Raw genomic sequence first — 18,170 nt, forward strand, 5'->3', positions numbered from 1 at the left:
TAAAATAAAATAAAATAAAATAAAATAAAATAAAATAAAATAAAATAAAGAGATTGATACCAAAGGTATATTAGGAACAGCATATGTAAGCATAGTTCCTTGAAGGAAAAGGGATAAACAGTTTCATCATTTATGAATAAAAGACACTTTTTTCAATAAAGTTGAAAACAAACTCTCCCCAGTGATATTTTTTTTGTGGGGGGATGGGGGGAGGATTCAAGACAAGATTTCTCTGTGTAGCCCTGGCTATCCTGGTACTCACTCTGTAGATCAGGCTGGCCTCAAACTCAGAAATCCGCCTGCCTCTGCCTCCCAAGTGCTGGGATTAAAGGCGTGCGCCACCACCGCCCAGCCCCAGTGATCTTTTTAAGCCTTCAAAAAATTTGGATAGTACTGTTTACCAGACTTCATCACAAAATAAAAAATTTTGAAAGGCTCGAGGACAGCGTGAGTAGGAAATTTGGGTCATATATCTAAAAATATCATTATAATACATTATTTCAAGGGATTTCTTCTTCTATGCTATGTATGTTCTACTGTTCAGAGTGACAGATCAGAGATTAATTGTAAAGACCACTTCTCCAGAGGACACTGCCTCAGTTACAGTACTCACAGGGTAGCTTATGACATTCTACAACACTAGTTCTACTTGATCTACACCCTCCTCTGTCGTGCAGTTCACAGATGTACATGCGAGCAAAGTATCCACAGCAATAAAATACAAATAAAGCAATAATTTGAGACAAAAAAGTTGAGAAATGCCGGGCGGTGGTGGAGTACGCCTTTAAACCCAGCACTTGGGAGGCAGAGGCAGGCGGATTTCTGAGTTCAAGGCCAGCCTGGTCTACAGAGTGAGTTCCAGGACAGCCAGGACTACACAGAGAAACCCCGTCTCGAAAAAAACAAAAAAGTTGAGAAATAATATATAATGAGGTAATGTCAGTGATCAATTAGGTTCATACTCTGTAGTGCAGTACTGTGTTTATTTTCTAAAGAAGCACCGCATTGTCCCTAAAGTAGAAAAATCATTAAAGCAAATAATTATTGAGGAAAAAAAAATCAGAGCTGCTTAACTTACACATCATGAAGTAGAATGAAATGATTCACAAGCATTTGCTCATTATTTCCATGTTGTGAAATCTCACAAAAACTCAGGGCAACAGGCTAACTTATTTAACATATCAGAAGCAGGTGCTGTCTGATAGTACCTGTAATATCATCCTGGCCCTTCTGAGCACTTCTCTTGCCCACCACTTCCCTAAACTTTTTTTGCCAGTGAGATTTGCTTCTGGACCCCCAGCTTCTCTGCACCTGTAAAACCCATGGGTTCCCATGGATCTTAGTTCCCATGTTCACTATTCTCCCTCTCTCTTCAGTTTCTCTCTAACTCCTTCATCCCCAAACTATAGACCAAGTGTATTCTGCACAGCTGTAGCTTGGATTTTTCCAGGTACCCATAGTTGTGCCCTCCCCCATCCCCTCATCTCTTCAATAAAACATTCTTCTCAAACATGCCTAGAAATGGTCATGGCCTCTCATTCATGTGGTAACAAAACCACAGAAATAGCATACAGAACTTCACTTCATGCGACTCAGTCTCTCTGAAACAACTTTATTATCTGACTTGCCTGAAGTTTGCTTGTGGCTCACTTCTGCCAACAAACAAATTTCACTCCAGTTTCTAGATTGTTAGTCTTCTCCACCTAGTGATCTATTTTGTAAGCATCTCACTGTTTCTTGAACACTGCTCAACCTCTTGGGAACACATCAAGCAACTTTGAGTCTCTGGCTTCTGGATCCTGCTACACCCTATGGGGCACCAAAAAGAGGGACAACTAAGACAGACAACTGTCTCCCTGTGTTAGTAATGCCTTCTTTCACAGAAGTTCCTTCCAGTCCATCTTTTCAATAGATTTATCCTCTACCTGCTCTGACTGCTACTTTCTCCTCAACTCAGAACTTCCTACTTCACCTACTAGCATTACAAAGGCCATGCTGGTGTACCAGCATCTGCTGTAGCGCTGCCCATTTTACATGAATAGAGATGACCCTCCTCTGTGACTTCTAACATTTCTCTCTTACAAGACTCTTATTCTTCTTGGGGTTGCCCCGATACAAATTGTCAAAATCATAATATTTATGTTTCTGATACCTTTTCCTCAGCTTCTTCCTGGGGCTTCTTCTTGCTTCATTCCTTCGGCTTCCTTCTGACTTCTTGGGCAAGTGACTCTTTCCTTGCCTCCTCCCCCTCAGAGCTACCTGATGTATCTTTATTTGCTCCTGGGACTAAATATTGCAACCCTGTGCTCCACATTTCTTGGTATAAACTGTCTGCTATGTGTCACAAACTCTCAATCCCTTCTTGGGAATCCTCAATGGGGTGGAGGTCCTTTACTTTTCTACCCTGTTCCCTCTCAGCTCCCTTGTAGAAACGCCAGAGATTCATTACATCACCAAAATGTTTACTTCTACCCTTTCCTCACCCACTTCTCACAGCTGAATTCTTTGTCTCCTCCTATGTGTCATCATGGGTCATGCTAGGTCTCTCCCTTCTTCCTTCTAATCAGATTGTACTAAAACCTCACTTTGTTCCTACAAAATACTTGACCTAATAATAACAGCTTAATTAATGCTCAAAGATTGGCACACTAGATTTTCAAATTTTATCATATGAAATCCACTCCTGCAATGACACATACAAATTATGCTCAAATATCTTATTCAATCTCTAAACTTTATTTGCTCTGTATTTTGAAAGCTCTTATATCTAAGGTTTTGCCACTTTCCATTCTTTTTATTTTTATTTATTCTTATCTAATAAAATACTTTCTAACTAGAGCTATGCCTCCCTCTACCCCTCCCAGTTCCTTCCCCAGTCACCGCTACACAAAAACTACTGTCTTACATTTCCCCGAGGAAAGAATAGGCCTTCTGGAGACTTTAATTAAAGATAACATTAGATACAACTAGAACAGGCACAAACTCTCTTATCAAGGCTTGGAGAGGACAACAAATAGGAGGGCAGGAGTCGGAAGAGCAGGCAAAAGTGTCCAAGTCAATATCACTCTCACTGTCAATATACCTCAGCAGCCCCATGAAGAAAACCACCAGCCAACAACCATTGCATATATGCAGAGTGCCCAGTGTAGACCCATACGGCCTTAAAGAGCATGCTTCAATCATACTGCAATATATGTGAAGCCCAGTGAGTCCAGCTCAGAACATTCTGTTGGCTGTTTTCTCTATATGTCTTTGACACTTCTGGTTTCCACAATTTCTACTGCCTGTATCTCTGGAGTTCAATAATTTCCTAGGTAGGGAAAGCAGTAGAGAATGAAAATCTGGGTTCTCTCTGCATAGTGTTTAGTTGTGGGTATTTTCAATTACTCCCATCTCCTGCTGAAGACAGCCTTTCTAGTTCAATTGGAATAGGCACCAAACTATGAATAGATCAGAACATCATTAAGGAGGTTGTTTTTTTGTGAGGATTGGAGGGCATTTAAGTTTGGTTCAATAGTATGACTCTGGTCTATGTTGCTTCTAGTTTCTAGGCAACAAGGCGGTGTCAGTTACAGGCTCCTCCTTTTGTCATAGGCCTCCAATTAAACCAGTCAATACTTGTCCATCACAAGTTCTGTGCTACAATTGCCCCAGCACACCTTGCAAGGAGGAAATATTATAAACTGAAGGGTTTGTTTCTGGGTTGGTTTGGCCTCCCTCCACTTCTCTATGACCTTTTGAACCCATGAGCACCCCCCAGAACCCCTCCTCTGCCATTTCCCTTCAAAAAACAGCAGGATTGTAGGGACTATCAAGTAAGCAACTTGTAACATGTGACAATAACAATAGGTCCAAATCCTCATATAAAAGCTATGCAAGGTAATTTAAGGAGGAAAAAAATTGCTAGATCAGGCAAAAGAATCAGACACACACACACACACACACACACACACACAAACACACACACACACACACACACACACACACACACACACACACACACACTATTTGTCCAGTATGATTCCTTACATGCATTAAAAGGTGACTATGTTATGCAAAGGCTTAATCAAGTTTATTACATTCATAGGGATTCCCTCAAATATGTGTTTTTAATGCCTATGACTAATATCATAATGAGCAAATGCTTTACCAGATTAGCTACATTCATAGGTTTTCTCACAAGTATGTGTACTTTTATGTCTTTGAAGATGACTTGGGCATGTAAATACTTTAACATACTGATTGTTTTCATAGTGTTTCTCTTAAATAAGTGTACATTTATGACACTGAAGTTCACTGTGACCAGCAAAGGCTCTACCACATTAGATACAGTCATAGGTTTCTCTCCAGTGTGTGTTCTTTTATGACTCTTCAGATGTCTGTGATTTGCAAAGGCTTTACCACATTGGTTACATTCAAAGAGCTTCTCTTCAGTGTGTGTTCTTTTATATCTTTGATGATAACTTGTGTTCAGCAAAGTCTTTACCACATTCATTACATTCATACAGCTTCTCTCCACTATCTGTTCTTTTATGCCTTTGAAGATGACTATTCTGGGCTGGGCAGTGGTGGCGCACGCCTTTAGTCCCAGCACTTGGGAGGCAGAGACAGGTGGATTTCTGAGTTGGAGGCCAGCCTGGTCTACAGAGTGAGTTCCAGGACAGCCAGAGCTACACAGAGAAATCCTGTCTCGAAAAACAAAAACAAAAAAAATAAAATAAAATTACCTTTGTCTTCTCAGGTTTTTCCAGGCAAGATAAACACACTCTTCAATCAAGCAGACTGCCACACAGTCTCCATAGCTGCTTTCCTTATGACAATCCTGATGCTCCTCAACAGAGTGCTCTCCTTCCAGGTAGTTTCACTGTGGCTGCTTGGTTGGTTGCTGTGACTAGGTTCCAACCTCCTGTTCAACCAGGCTCTGTGGTGAAAGGTGTCTCCATGCTTCCTGCACTGGGAGTATTACTTGTTTTGAGGTCTGTCCAGTAACTTTGTCCCAAACAGTAACTGTCCCCAACTCCCATTCTCAATCCTCCCCAGAGAGAGAGACAGAGAGAGACAGAGAGAGACAGAGAGAGACAGAGACAGAGAGACAGAGAGACAGAGACAGAGAGAGCAATATGCAATATGTACATATAACATATGTGACATGTAATATTGGGGCATATGGAGACAGATAAAATGGAGTTCCTCCCTAAATGCTAGTTTGTTATGTTTCTTTTCTTTTCTAGTGATACCTGGAAAGGTGATATGCTCTTCAGAAGCCCTCTACATGAAGCTGTTCTCACCACATGAAGGCTATGAGCAGTTACTCTGGACAGAGGTGGGTTCTCTTCGTAAAGGAACGCTGGTCATCTCTAAGAGCTGGGCTTTGGATCTGAGCTTGCAAGGGAAGCAGTGAGTCATCTTGGATGTGCTTCGTATTTCCAGGACAGTCTCCTGACCCTGCACAGCTTTGTCTGGGGAGATGAGAAGCTGAAAGACGACTGCATTGTTCTGAGGGAACTAGGTGCTGGGTTAAAGGGCTGTTATAAACAAACTGCCCTAACACTAAAGCAGATGCTTGTAAATCTTGGTGGCTACACTGGGAAAATAGGTATTGTGATAAAGATAACATACTTGGGTCATAAGGCACTGTCTCTTTATGACTCAAGTTCGACATTACCCCATAAATTGTTATCTGACAACCAAGGCAGTAAGGGACTTAGAGAAGGCATTGCTGAAGTCTTATATACAATCTGTGTAGCCCCTCCTTCTTGCTGATGAAATGCATTGTGCCTTTAATGCACAGAAGATATTTTTCTAAAGATTTCAACAAAGAAAATGATTTGTCAGGTTGTTCCCTATGAAATATTGATAGTATGGTGTTAAGAGGCAGATATTGCTCAATATCGTTTGTTTACAGTTTGATGGGCTGTGTATTTTTCCATTCATGTCATTGAGTTATTTATGCTGTGGATTAACTCCTCTAATGGTATTTACAGCATTTATATGCGAGTATTACACATTAATTGGAGATGTTATCTCCTTCATAACAGAAACAATGTCCTCATTGTACATCTACATTTGTAAATGATTAAATTTCTCAAACTTTGTCCCCTGGGATGATTATAGATGCAGCGGTAACCTGTTATAACTTTTGACACAGCTCCAGCTAGGTGCAGGAAAGAGATGTGACCCATGAACACCCACCCCACATCTACACACAGACACATTTATGCACTGCTAATTTTTTTAAAGCTACACTTTAGGGACTGAAGAGATTCATGGCAGCACTGGCTGCCCTTGCAGAGAACCAGATTCTCTTCTCAGCATTCACATTGTGGCTCACAAGCATCTGAAACCCCAGTTATAGGGATCCATTACACTCTTCTGTCCTGATAGAGCCTAGTCATGTGTGTAGGACATTACATACATGCAGGCAAACACTCATGCACATAATGTCGAAATAAGCAAATATATTTGGTCTTGTTAATATATTTCTCTAAATTTTAACTTAATTTTGAATTTTGTCAGGAGCCATCTTAGAGAGGCTAAAGGTTAGCAGATGATTGTCCAGAGATGTTTCCCCATGAAACTGTGATGGATGAGCCCTTGGAGGCAAGGCCCAAGGGATAAACCTCAGGATTGATTCTTCTTATTCATATGCCTTTCCTGTCATTTTCAAATATATAACACAAAAAATGACAACTTGAATCATTTTAGTTTGAAGTAATATACATATTAATTCATTTAGTTTAGCCATTCCATAATATGTACGTATTTTATATGTGTAGTCAGCACTTTGAATACATAGCATTTATCTTAGCAAGCAAAAGAAGGAAATAGGAAGGAAGATAGAAGGAAAGAAGAAAGAAAGGACTGAGGGAGGGATGAAGACAAAGAGACAAGTGCTGGATATATGGGCTAGCAATTCAGAACACTGGCTGCTCTTCTACAGAATCTGGAGTCTATTCCTAGCATACAAAGGACAGCTCACAACCATTTGTAAATCTAAGTCAGTTGTCCTAATGTCATCTTCTGGCCTACAAAGGCACCTTATGACAAAAAATTTAAGAATAATAACAACAACGACAACAACAACACAGTCCCCTGAAACATCTTCAAAGAGTTACAAATATACAGTGCATAAGAGTCCTGAGCACTCACATTAGTGAAGGGACTGAGGAAGCGGAGTAAACTCCACTTTGTTTTTAAGACTTCATTCTAAATTAACCTACCCTTAGAGAGCCATGGCCCCCACCCTTGAGACCTGAGAAAATCAAGAAATGTCCCTGGTGGTTGCAAAATAGACACAGCAGCTGCAGCTAGCTGATAACAACAGTGTGAGCTAAGAAAACCTAAGTTGTTCCCAGGTGAAGATGCTCCTTTCTGATGTATGCTCCCTCCTTGTGGTTTAAGAAGGTGCTATAAACCACTTAGCTTAAAGGCCAATATTCCTTTACCCTCTCATGTAATGCCGAGGCTTGGAAACCCCCGCTTGCGTTTTCTTCCTTTATAAACCCCCTTTCCCTAGGTCTTGGGGCCACTCTTCTACTCTGTTGCATCAGGAAGGTTTGTGGCTCAAGATCGAGCTTGAGTAAAGACTCTCATGTGCTTGCATCAAAGTTGTGGTTTCTGGGGGTCTCTTTGGAGTTTTCATGATCTGGGCACAAACACTGGGACAGCACTGAAAGCACCAGTGACTCATACAAACTCAGTTCCAGGAGACAAAGGAGTTCCTGGAGGGTACCCCACAACAGTGGACCCCCGAGGAAAGTTGCATTTATGTGATACTGGCCAAGTCACTGTAATGCCCCACCTTATCCTTCCAAGTCTCCATACTCCCTCCCCTGTGAGGTTGGGTCTGTAGTTGGCAGTTTAGCTGTGAGTGCCCCCTAGTGTTCAAACAGCAAAGACAACTTCCAAACACCTCAAATAGAAAGTCAGAAGAAAAGTTGATGTGTTTTTCTAATCCCATGAGCCTCCTTCATATTAATTGGTATTAATTGCACTGAATAAAGTGTTTCAATGTGATATTATTATCTGTGGAATGTCCTTTGATCATGGAGCTCCTCTTTACCCTCTCTTGTCCCTCTGCCCACACGACAGTCCTCTTCCTACATAAGTCTCCCTTGTGCTGTAATACCCTTTAAAAGCTATATTGCATATGAATGTGGCCGGGCGGTGGTGGCGCACGCCTTTAATCCCAGCACTCGGGAGGCAGAGGCAGGCGGATTTCTGAGTTCGAGGCCAGCCTGGTCTACAGAGTGAGTTCCAGGACAGCCCGGGCTATACAGAGAAACCCTGTCTCGAAAAACCAAAAAAAAAAAAAAAAAAAAGCTATATTATGGGGGTGAAGGGATGGCTCAGTGGTTAAGAACACTGGCTGCTCTTCCAAAGGATCCAAGTTTACTTCCCAGAATCCACATGACAGCTCACAACAGGCTCTAACTCCTGTTCCAAGGCAGTCGACTCTTTCACACATGCAGGCAAAACATCAATGTCCATAAAATAAAAATAAAGTTAAAAAATTTTTTTAAAAGCTGTATTCTGCATGTGAGAATAAGTATACAGTATTTGTCTCTCTGTACCACTTCAAGTCTTATAATCCTCAGTTCCATGCATTTCCCTGTGATAGGCCTGACCATGCTTTTATTTGGAGGGATGTGGATTTGGGGACTGTGGAAAGCCTTGGATTAGGGTTGAGGTTAAGGCTAGCCTTAGGGTTAGGGTTAGGGTTAGGGTTAGGGTTAGGGTTGGGGATAAATGGGCCATACTAGTAGAAGCATGGAAGAAAGTGGTGCCCAGAGTGATTTAAATGTGGGAGTTTAGCTCAAGTTGTTTCAGAGGAGAATTTTAGTATGTAGATTAGAGACTATTCTTGTGATGTTTTGGTGAATAAAATAGCTGCTTTGTACTCTTGTTTAAAGAGGGTCAAGTGAAGAGATTTACATTAATTGCATTGACAAAAAAAAGCCTAGCATAGGCACTATCCTGTCATTTACTCTTATGAAGATCTCTTTGAGCAAACTTAGAAAGGAAAAATTCAAAATGGTTCAAGTATTAATAGAGTACCAGGAAGTAGAATGGAGTAAACAAAATCTTATGTTTAAGGATATGGACAGATTGAGTAATTGGTGACCTTGGGACAAAATACCACCCAGCTAAGCTTATTGTTGATGGATTTTCCATTGAAGAAGTGATAGTTGTATCATGTTAGGCACTATTATTATGCATAACTTTGTCCCAAACAGTAACCCTCTCCAACACACACACACACACACACACACACAAGATAGTACTTGACAACATGTAAAATGTAATATCCAGGAATATGGTGACAGTCCCCAGAAATAATTTGTTGTTTTTCTTTTCTTGTCTAGTGATATCTGGAAAGGTGATATGCTCTTCAGAAGCCCTCTGCATGAAGCTGTTCTCACCACATGAAGGCTATGAGCAGTTACTCTGGACAGAGGTGGGTTCTCTTCGTAAAAGAATGCTGGTCACCTCTAAGAGCTGGGCTTTGGATCTGAGCTTGCAAGGGAAGCAGGAAGTCATCTTGGATGTGCTTCGTATTTCCAGGACAGTCTCCTGACCCTGCACAGCTTTGTCTGGGGAGATGAGAAGCTGAAAGACGACTGCATTGTTCTGAGGGAACTAGGTGCTGGGTTAAAGGGCTGTTATAAATAAACTGCCCTAACACTAAAGCAGATGCTTGTAAATCTTGGTGGCTACACTAGGAAAATAGGTATTGTGACAAAGATAACATACTTGGGTCATAAAGCACTGTCTCTTTATGATTCAAGCTCAAAAATACAATACACCATAAACTATTATCTGACAACCATGGCAGTAAGGAACTTAGAGACAACTTTGCAGAAGTGTTAGTTTACCTCTGAAAATTTCCACAAGAGCCTGTAGACAGTTTATTTTGTGAAGAATGTCATAAATCGTGCTTTACATGAATAAATGACTATAGTAATGGTAATATTTTTATATAAATGACAGTCTTTCTGATTCTACAAAAAAATATCAAAAGTGTTTCTTTGAATAACTACACAGAAACAAAAAACAAATTCTGGGAAAGGGATTGGCTGTTTGAGAAGGCAGTGATAAAACATGGTTTTGAATATGTGTCCCTGAGCTGGGCATGTGGCCCATGCCCTTAATCCTAGTACTTGGAGAGAGGCAGACTATTCCCGCCTATGTAGAGAGTTCCCAGAGAGCCAGGGCTATGCAAAGGACCTTATCTTAAAGCATGCAAACAAACAAAGAAAAGCCGAGAGCGTCCCTATCTATCTACACCCCGCCCCTGCAGCAAGTCCTTCTCAGTGATGAAATGCATGGTGCCTTTTATTTGGGAGAGGGGGTGCAGCAAATGTTTATTGATGGTATTTCAGAGAGTAGGGAGGGCTCCCTAGGCCCTTCCTGTTGTTATGGGGATCTGGGAAGGAAATTGTGAGGGAGATGCTCAGTGTTGGGGACAGGGACTCCTCAGCAACCGAGGGCCTCTCTCTTGCTCTCAGTGTCCTTGCTGGGGTGGGTGGTCCATGGTTTCTTACTCCTTGGAGGCCATGTAGGCCATGAAGTCCATGACCTGGTTGCTGTAGCCGTATTCATTGTCATACCAGGAAATGAGCTTTACAAAATTGTCATTGAGAGCAATGCCAGCCCCAGCATCAAATGTGGAAGAGTGGGATTTGCTGTTGAAGTCACAGGAGACAACCTGGTCCTCAGTGTAGCCCAGGATGCCCTTCAGTGGACCCTCAGATGCCTGCTTCATCATCTTCTTGATGTCATCATACTTGGCAGGTTTCTCCAGGCAGCATATCAGATCCACAACGGACACATTGGGGATAGGAACACGGAAGACCATGCCAGTGAGCTTCCCGGTCAGCTCTGGAATGACCTTGCCCACAGCCTTGGCAGCATCAGTGGATGCAGGGATGATGTTCTGGGCTGCCCCACGGCCATCACACCACAGCTTTTCAGAGGGGCCATCCACAGTCTTGTGAGTGGCAGTGATGGCATGGACTGTGGTCAGGAGCCCTTTTGATGCCAAAGTTGTCATGGATGACCTTGGCCAGGGGGCTAAGCAGTTGGTGGTGCAGGATGCATTGCTGGCAATCTTGAGCGAGTTGTCATATTTCTCATGGTTCACACCCATCACAAACATGGGGGAATCAGCAGAAGGGGCAGAGATGATGACCCTTCAAGTGGATCCCAGCCTTCTCCATGGTGGTGAAGATGCCAGTGGACTCCATGACATACTCAGCACTAGCATCAGCCCCATTTGATGTTAGCCGTATCTCGCTCCTGGAAGATGGTGATGGCCTTCCCGTTGATGACAAGCTTCCCATTCTCAGCCTTGACTGTGCTGTTGAGTTTGCCATGGGTGGAGTCGTACTGGAACATGTAGACCATGTAGTTGTGGTTAATGAAGGGGTCATTGATGGCAACAATCTCCACTTTGCCAGATGCAGAGCAGAAGGCAGCCCTGGTAACCAGGCACCCAATACAGCCAAATCCATTCACATCAACCTTCACCATTTTGTCTATGGGACAAGGCTGGCACTGAAGAAGATGCGGTGATCACTGGAACAAGGAGGAACAGAGAGCCACATGGTGCCTTTAATGCACGGAAGGAACTCTTCCTAGAGAAGTTCACACAGTGAAAGAGAAAATAAGCAGTGTGATAAGGTAATATTAGCCATAGGGTTGCTGCCCAGCCCTGTGTGCTACTGCTGCTAAACCTGTGGTTTGTATTTTATGACCCAAAGAAGGACTTTACACATGTCCAAAATCGTAGAGGCAAGGCTCTGATTATGGAGAGTGCTCATAATGGCGTATATTAAATATGGGAAGTTCCCTAAAAGGCCAAAGACAGTAGAAAATACATTTGTTTTGTGCAAGTAGAGTACATTCTGTCTTAAAGAAAAACATATTTTCCTGTTTTGAACTATTTCTTTACCAGTATAATTTATTTACATGTTATACACAATTTACATGATGTATATATCGTATATATGTTTTACATGTCACATATATTCTATTTACATGTTATATATATGATTTACATGTTATATATCTGATTTACATGCTATATATATTCAATTTACATGTCACATACATATATCGAGTCACTGTGCTGTAGATTAACACCTGTAAGGGTATTTACAGCATTGAGTTTACATGCGAGTATTATGCATTCATTGAAATGTTTGTATTCCCTTCAAAAAGGAAGAAATGTCATTATTGTACATCTACGTTTGTGAAGGATAAAATTTCCCAACATTGGGCCCTTAGCGGCTGTTCTGTATGCAGTGGTAACCTGTTGTGACTATGGATGGAGCTCATCAGAAGACTGGTTGCCCTTCACGAGAGTTCTGGTGATGGGGGCTGTGAGCTGGGTGCTCACAGACACCAATCATCTTTAGCCATGTTCTCTTCTGATCTATCTCTTTATCAATACAATTTATTTTTTAAAAAATCTACTTCATTTTTCATCTACTCTGTTCTCAAATCTGTGTCTTTATGAATACAATTGTATTTTTCTAGGAAGAAACTTCATTGTTCAATCTGGAAAGTTATACTTAACAAAATTTGGATGCCAAACAAATGTTCTGCAAATAAATGATCTTTACAAAATATTATCAAATTCTCTTAAAGAATTCTTACTGTTTTTCCAGGATAATGTTTCCAGGTTCTGGGGGGTTTAGATGTTTTGATGACTTGAGATTGTGGTTTTCAGAATTGTGGCTTAGACCTTTGAAGACCAAGGAAGTAAGAAGACACGTTATCATAGCTGCATGAGCATCTCAGGACACCTGTCACAGTAGCTGGACTAGAGGACACTCTACCATTATGCATCCACACAACAGCCACTGGGGCTGAGAAATGTTAGAACACTTGAAGATGGAGGAGACATCAGTGTGAAGTCATGAGAGTAGGTGGGGTACATCACGGATGACCTAGGAAGTTGTTACACCCTCAAGGCTGCAGGAACTCACGGTAGGATCATTGGCAGAGAGGACACAAGAGCACCAGCTGTCTGCTTAATGGCAGTCTCTTTGGGTGACAGGTCAGGAGCTGGATTAATCTAGGAAAATAGGAAGCAAGAATCCAAATAAAAGATGGCTGTAATTGTGTGGAGAAGAGAAGTGGAACAGGAAAGGGCCATGGAGTTAGTGGAGATAACATGCTTGGCTGGAAGGTCAGGTTTTCAGGCTAATTGGAAATCCTCAGTTGAAGAATTATGTATGAGGGACAATGAGATGGCTCACAGGGTAACAATATCTGCCTCCTTGCCTGAAGGCCTGAGCTCCAATCCCAGGGATCTACATCGTTTGACCTCATCTGAGGCTTTCCTTTTGCACAGCCTGGCACACTTGAATGATGTTTTCCCATTGGAAACTCTAGGGCTATATATTTCCTAATCATTATGGTTGAAGGGGAAGGTGGTTGTAGTAAATTGGGTGTGGAAGATCCTAAGAGCCCTCAGACATAAGGAGAGACAGGGCTTCAGCTTCCTGAGTGCCCTTCTGCTTTGCTAAGGGTCTTTGGTTTTCTGTCTGCCTTGCTCTGTGTATTTTCTCACCCCTAAGAAAAGCCTCTCACAAAGTGATTCTGCTACTGCTGTCTGCTGCCTGCTGTGTCTGAGATTTCATGCCTCCCACCCTCCCTGTTTTGCTTCCATTTCTTTCCTGCCATTAATTCATTAACTGACATAGAAAAGGAACCCCATTAAGACCCCAAGCTGTAATACAAGCAGAGGTGGTCAGAGTGAACTATCCAGGGTAAGGGATAGCTGCATCACAGATAGGCGGCAGAGGAAGTTGAGACTTCAGGGCACTTAGTGGTGGGTTAAACATGCTTTCCTTTGTGAGGTGGACATGGACTTCTGGGAACTAGAGTAGACTGCTATAGTTTGGACCTTGAGTATCACTAAGACTTCCATGTTACAAAGGTCTGTCTCCCAGAGTGATGCTAATTGGGAGTGTTGGGTTCTTGAGGGTGTGCCCCTTGTGGAGACTCTCAAAAAAAAAAATCCCATAATACTGTAAACAGAGCACAACAGGAGCTTGTTGTATAGTCTCAGAAGATCGTGAAGGGAATTGGGCAGCTTTGGCCCCTTCATCTCTTCACCTTCGGCCATAAGATAGAGAGGCTTGTTCTGTTCACTGAGCCCACCATGTGCTGCCTCCAAAAGCACCAGGGTCCACTGGACTCAGACAAGGACCTCCAAAGCTGCAGGCCTACACAACTGTGTCTTCTTCTGCGTTCACATCAGAGACTTGCCACTGTGACAGCAAGCTGAGGATCACACACGGGGCTACCAAGAGGAGCTCACATGTTTACTACGTGGAATCTTCTAAGAAGAGAGAAGACAAGACAGACATGGACTCTGGATGTCGTCCACTGGTCAATGACTGAGTAAAACTAAAGGACTAATGATGTGGCCCTAAATTCGAAGAGAAACCCTTCCAAGTGAAGTCAGAAGGAGGCCTATTTATGTGGAAGAAACTGACCAGTGTGAGAGGAATAACGTCCTAATGTTGTGGGGTAGTCACCAAAGAAGACTGCTCAGCCATGGGTTTAAGCCAATAGAGAGTCCCTATTAGTGGGTCAGCGACTACACTAGGTGTTCAGGATCCCAGTGTAACACCGAGCCTTCTTCAGGGTGAGCTTTTGAGCACAAAAACCAAAGCCTGGGTTGACACATTTCAGTTAACAAGAGCAGTTAGTCAGAAGCAGAACTACAGAAGCTATAAAGCAAGGCTAGTGTGTTTTTAGACTTTCCCAGAACGATAGGGACTTTGAAAGATTAGGCCCTGCTTTTCATTTTGGCAGTTGATGCTGTCTCCGTGCTGAGTTTTACAGCCTGAGTGGTACTTCCATCGTGGAGTCAGTTGTGCTAAAGTCAGGTAAGGGTGTTGTGGTTTGAATAGGAATGGCCCCCATAGATTCATGTGTTTGAATACTTGGCACTATTAGGAGATGTGGCCTTGTTGAAGCAGGCATTGTTTTGTTGGAGGAAGTATGTCATATGGGAGCAGGCTTTGAACTTTCCTATGCTCAAGCTACACCCAAAGTGGCCCACAGCTATCTTTGAATCAAGATATAGAGGAATCTCAGCTCCTCCAGCACCATGTCTGCCTGCATGCTGCCATGCTTCCCACCATGATGATAATGGACTAAACCTCGGAAACTAGAAGCCAGCCCCAAATAAATGTTTTTTATAAGAGTTTCCTTGGTTATAGTGTCTCTTCATAGCAATAAAACCATAACTAAGACAGGAGGCCTACTAAAATCTGGGGTTCTGTTACACTAGGGGTCCCTGAAAGCAAGAGAAAAGAAAACAGAAAATAATCAGGAGGCCTGAGCAATGTCCTTGAATGTATATGAACTTCATCACTTCCTTCACGAAACCCCCACTGTACTTTCACTGAGCAGCCAGGGCTAGTCTGGAACGCTGGGTTACCCCCAATGGACCAGACTGTGGAGTTGATTAAAGGTCCTAACCATAAAGCCCAACCAAAAATGAGTTTCAGTCTTTTTTAAAAAAGAAAGGCTCTGGGCAGTGGTGGCTCACGCCTTTAGTCCCAGCACTTGGGAGGCAGAGGCAGGCGGATTTCTGAGTTCGAGGCCAGTCTGGTCTACAGAGTGAGTTCCAGGACAGCTAGGGCTACACAGAGAAACCCTGTCTCGAAAAAAAAAATCAATAATAAATAAATAAATAAATAAATAAATAAATAAATAAATAAATAAATAAATAAAATAAAAAAGAAAGGAAATGTGTCAGATGTGGTAGCCACACCTTTAGGATGGCGGGGCCAGGAGGATCTCCGAGTTTGAGGCCTCGTGGTTAACTTAGCAAGTTCTGAGATAGCCAGGGCTACAAAAAGAGTGTATCTCAACATATACAAGAGTGGAAGCCGGCTTTTGAGCTAGGCTGAGATAGGAGGCTCGCCGAAAATTCCAAGTCAATCTGAGCTTCATAGGCAAGACGACCAAGGAAAGGAATGAATGAAGCGGGAAGGGGTAGAGGGCAAAACCCCAGAGCAATAGAAAAGGAGCTGCAATTCAGAAAGCCCATCTCCCAAGGCTCTGCCCACCCCTTGAGCGGATCAGACTTTGTATACCCAGGGGTCACTTTCAGGAAGGGCACCGGCCCCCTCCCTTTAGCCATGAATCTCATTTCAAGGCGAGACGCGATGCAAAATGAGCTAGATAGAACAGAAGGAGTCGGTGGTAGGGAATCTCTTGTGGTGGGTGTTGCCAACTCTAGGTCTAAAATATTGCGAAGAAGAATCTGGAAGCACCGGCGTCCTCAGTCGTCTGTCCAGCAGCACAGAGATGGAAGGATGACGGCGCGCTGGGCGGGGCATGCAAATGACGACATGGTCCTGTCTCCTGGAATTCTGGGAAAGAAAAGAGCAACGAAAACTTCTCTTTTCTTCCTTAATTTCACAGATTTTCATGGCATAAACATTGTAGTTATGATAGAAACTGAGAGTTGGTGTCGAGTGCGTGTTGATCGACACATGAGGGTTTGTAACCGTGAAGTAAATGTGTGTGTGTGAGTTAGTGGTACGAGCGTGTGGGTTGCTCTAGTTATCGCTTCTCGGCCTTTTGGCTAAGATCAAGTGTAGTATCTGTTCTTATCAGTTTAATATCTGATACGTCCTCTATTCGAGGACAATATATTAAATGGATTTTTGGAAGTAGGAGTTGGAATAGGAGCTTGCTCCGTCCACTCCATGCATCGACCTGGTATTGCAGTACCTCCAGGAACGGTGTACCCCCTTTGGGGGTTTCTGATGCTGGTTAAAAAGTAAGACTTGGTCTTTTTCTTTTAAAGTCAGTTTTCTCGTTACGTTATCTAGTTAACATCCTTCACTGCTTTCTGAAGTTCTGTGTGTTGAGATGTTTCGGTTGTTAACTTGAGACTCCAAAATGTGAGTTGTGTTTTGTCAGGGGTGGGGTTCTTCTATTCCTACTTTTCATAGAAAACATGTTTACGTTTCTTAGGCCTGGGTATGCAAGCCAATTGATGGAGCTCCCCAAACAAAAGGACCACAAGTACAAGATCAGGCAGTTTGGGGCTATAGCTCAATGACTGAGTCTATAGTATACAAGGGGCTGAAATTGAAGGTGTATAGCACCATGCTTGACTAAAACATGATTACCTTTTTTTGCTAAATATTTCTTTTTAAATAGTTTTTTAAAGTTCCATATGTGAACAGTGTCATCTTTTCTCTGAAACTATACTTATGCAAGATTAAATGAGTCATGCTTCTATCCACAATTGTCCAAGTCACTTCTTTGAGGTTCTGGATTAGAGCGATGAGTCAAATGTTTCTGAGTACACAATTTTATAATCAGAGACTGGTATCAGCTCCCCTCCCTCCTTATTTAAATTTAAAACACACACAACCTTTGTCAGGCTGATGGTACAGGGATGGTACAGGCATACAATCCTCGTCCCTGGCAGTTACATAACAAGATCTTGTCTCAAAAAGGGAGCATTAGGGGGGTTTCGGGGGCGGGCAGGTGTGTGTGTGTGTGTGTGTGTAATGAATGCAGCATGGAAAGATTAAACCACTCAGCAGTTAAGGGAGACCATTGCTGCTGGTAGTGCTGGCACACACCGGTAGGATTTGCTGAAGGAGGCAGAGGCAGGAGGATCACGAGTTCGAGGCCAGCCTGGGCTACACATTTGCCGGGTGGTGATGGTGCACGCCTTTAATCCCAGCACTTGGGAGGCAGAGGCAGGCGGATTTCTGAGTTCGAGACCAGCCTGGTCTACAGAGTGAGTTCTAGGACGGCCAGAACACAGAGAAACCCTGTCTCAAAAAAAAAAAAAAAGGAGACCATTGCTCTTCCAGAGGCCCTAAGTTTAATTCCCAGCACTTATGTCCAGTGGCTCACAACCAATTGTAAATACACGCATATGTAAATACATACACACATACTCATAATTAAAAATCTTTTTTAAAATGAAGTGCTAGGGGTGTGGCTCAGTGTTAGAGGCTTGTCTAGTACTACAAGGGTTTGGCTTTGACCCTCAGCACTAGGGTCAAAAGCAAATCTTTTTTGCCACCACTCAAAGCTATAAATTAACAAATGTGACGACTGACTATTCTGTCCTTCCCATCGATATAAATAAGGTGCTTATTTCTCCATCT

At 42.6% G+C, this 18,170-nt stretch overlaps 1 non-coding gene across 1 annotated transcript; it reads left to right on the forward strand.

The window, feature by feature from the left end:
• Nucleotides 1-16,598: 16,598 nt before the first annotated feature.
• On the forward strand, nucleotides 16,599-16,789 carry LOC114625226. Its single transcript, XR_003712031.1, has one exon. It is a non-coding gene; the product is annotated as a U2 spliceosomal RNA (small nuclear RNA).
• The last annotated feature ends 1,381 nt before the right edge of the window (nucleotides 16,790-18,170 follow it).

Source organism: Grammomys surdaster, unplaced genomic scaffold (genome assembly GCF_004785775.1).
Source record: "Grammomys surdaster isolate TR1022 unplaced genomic scaffold, NIH_TR_1.0 213, whole genome shotgun sequence".
Lineage (NCBI taxonomy): Eukaryota > Metazoa > Chordata > Mammalia > Rodentia > Muridae > Grammomys > Grammomys surdaster.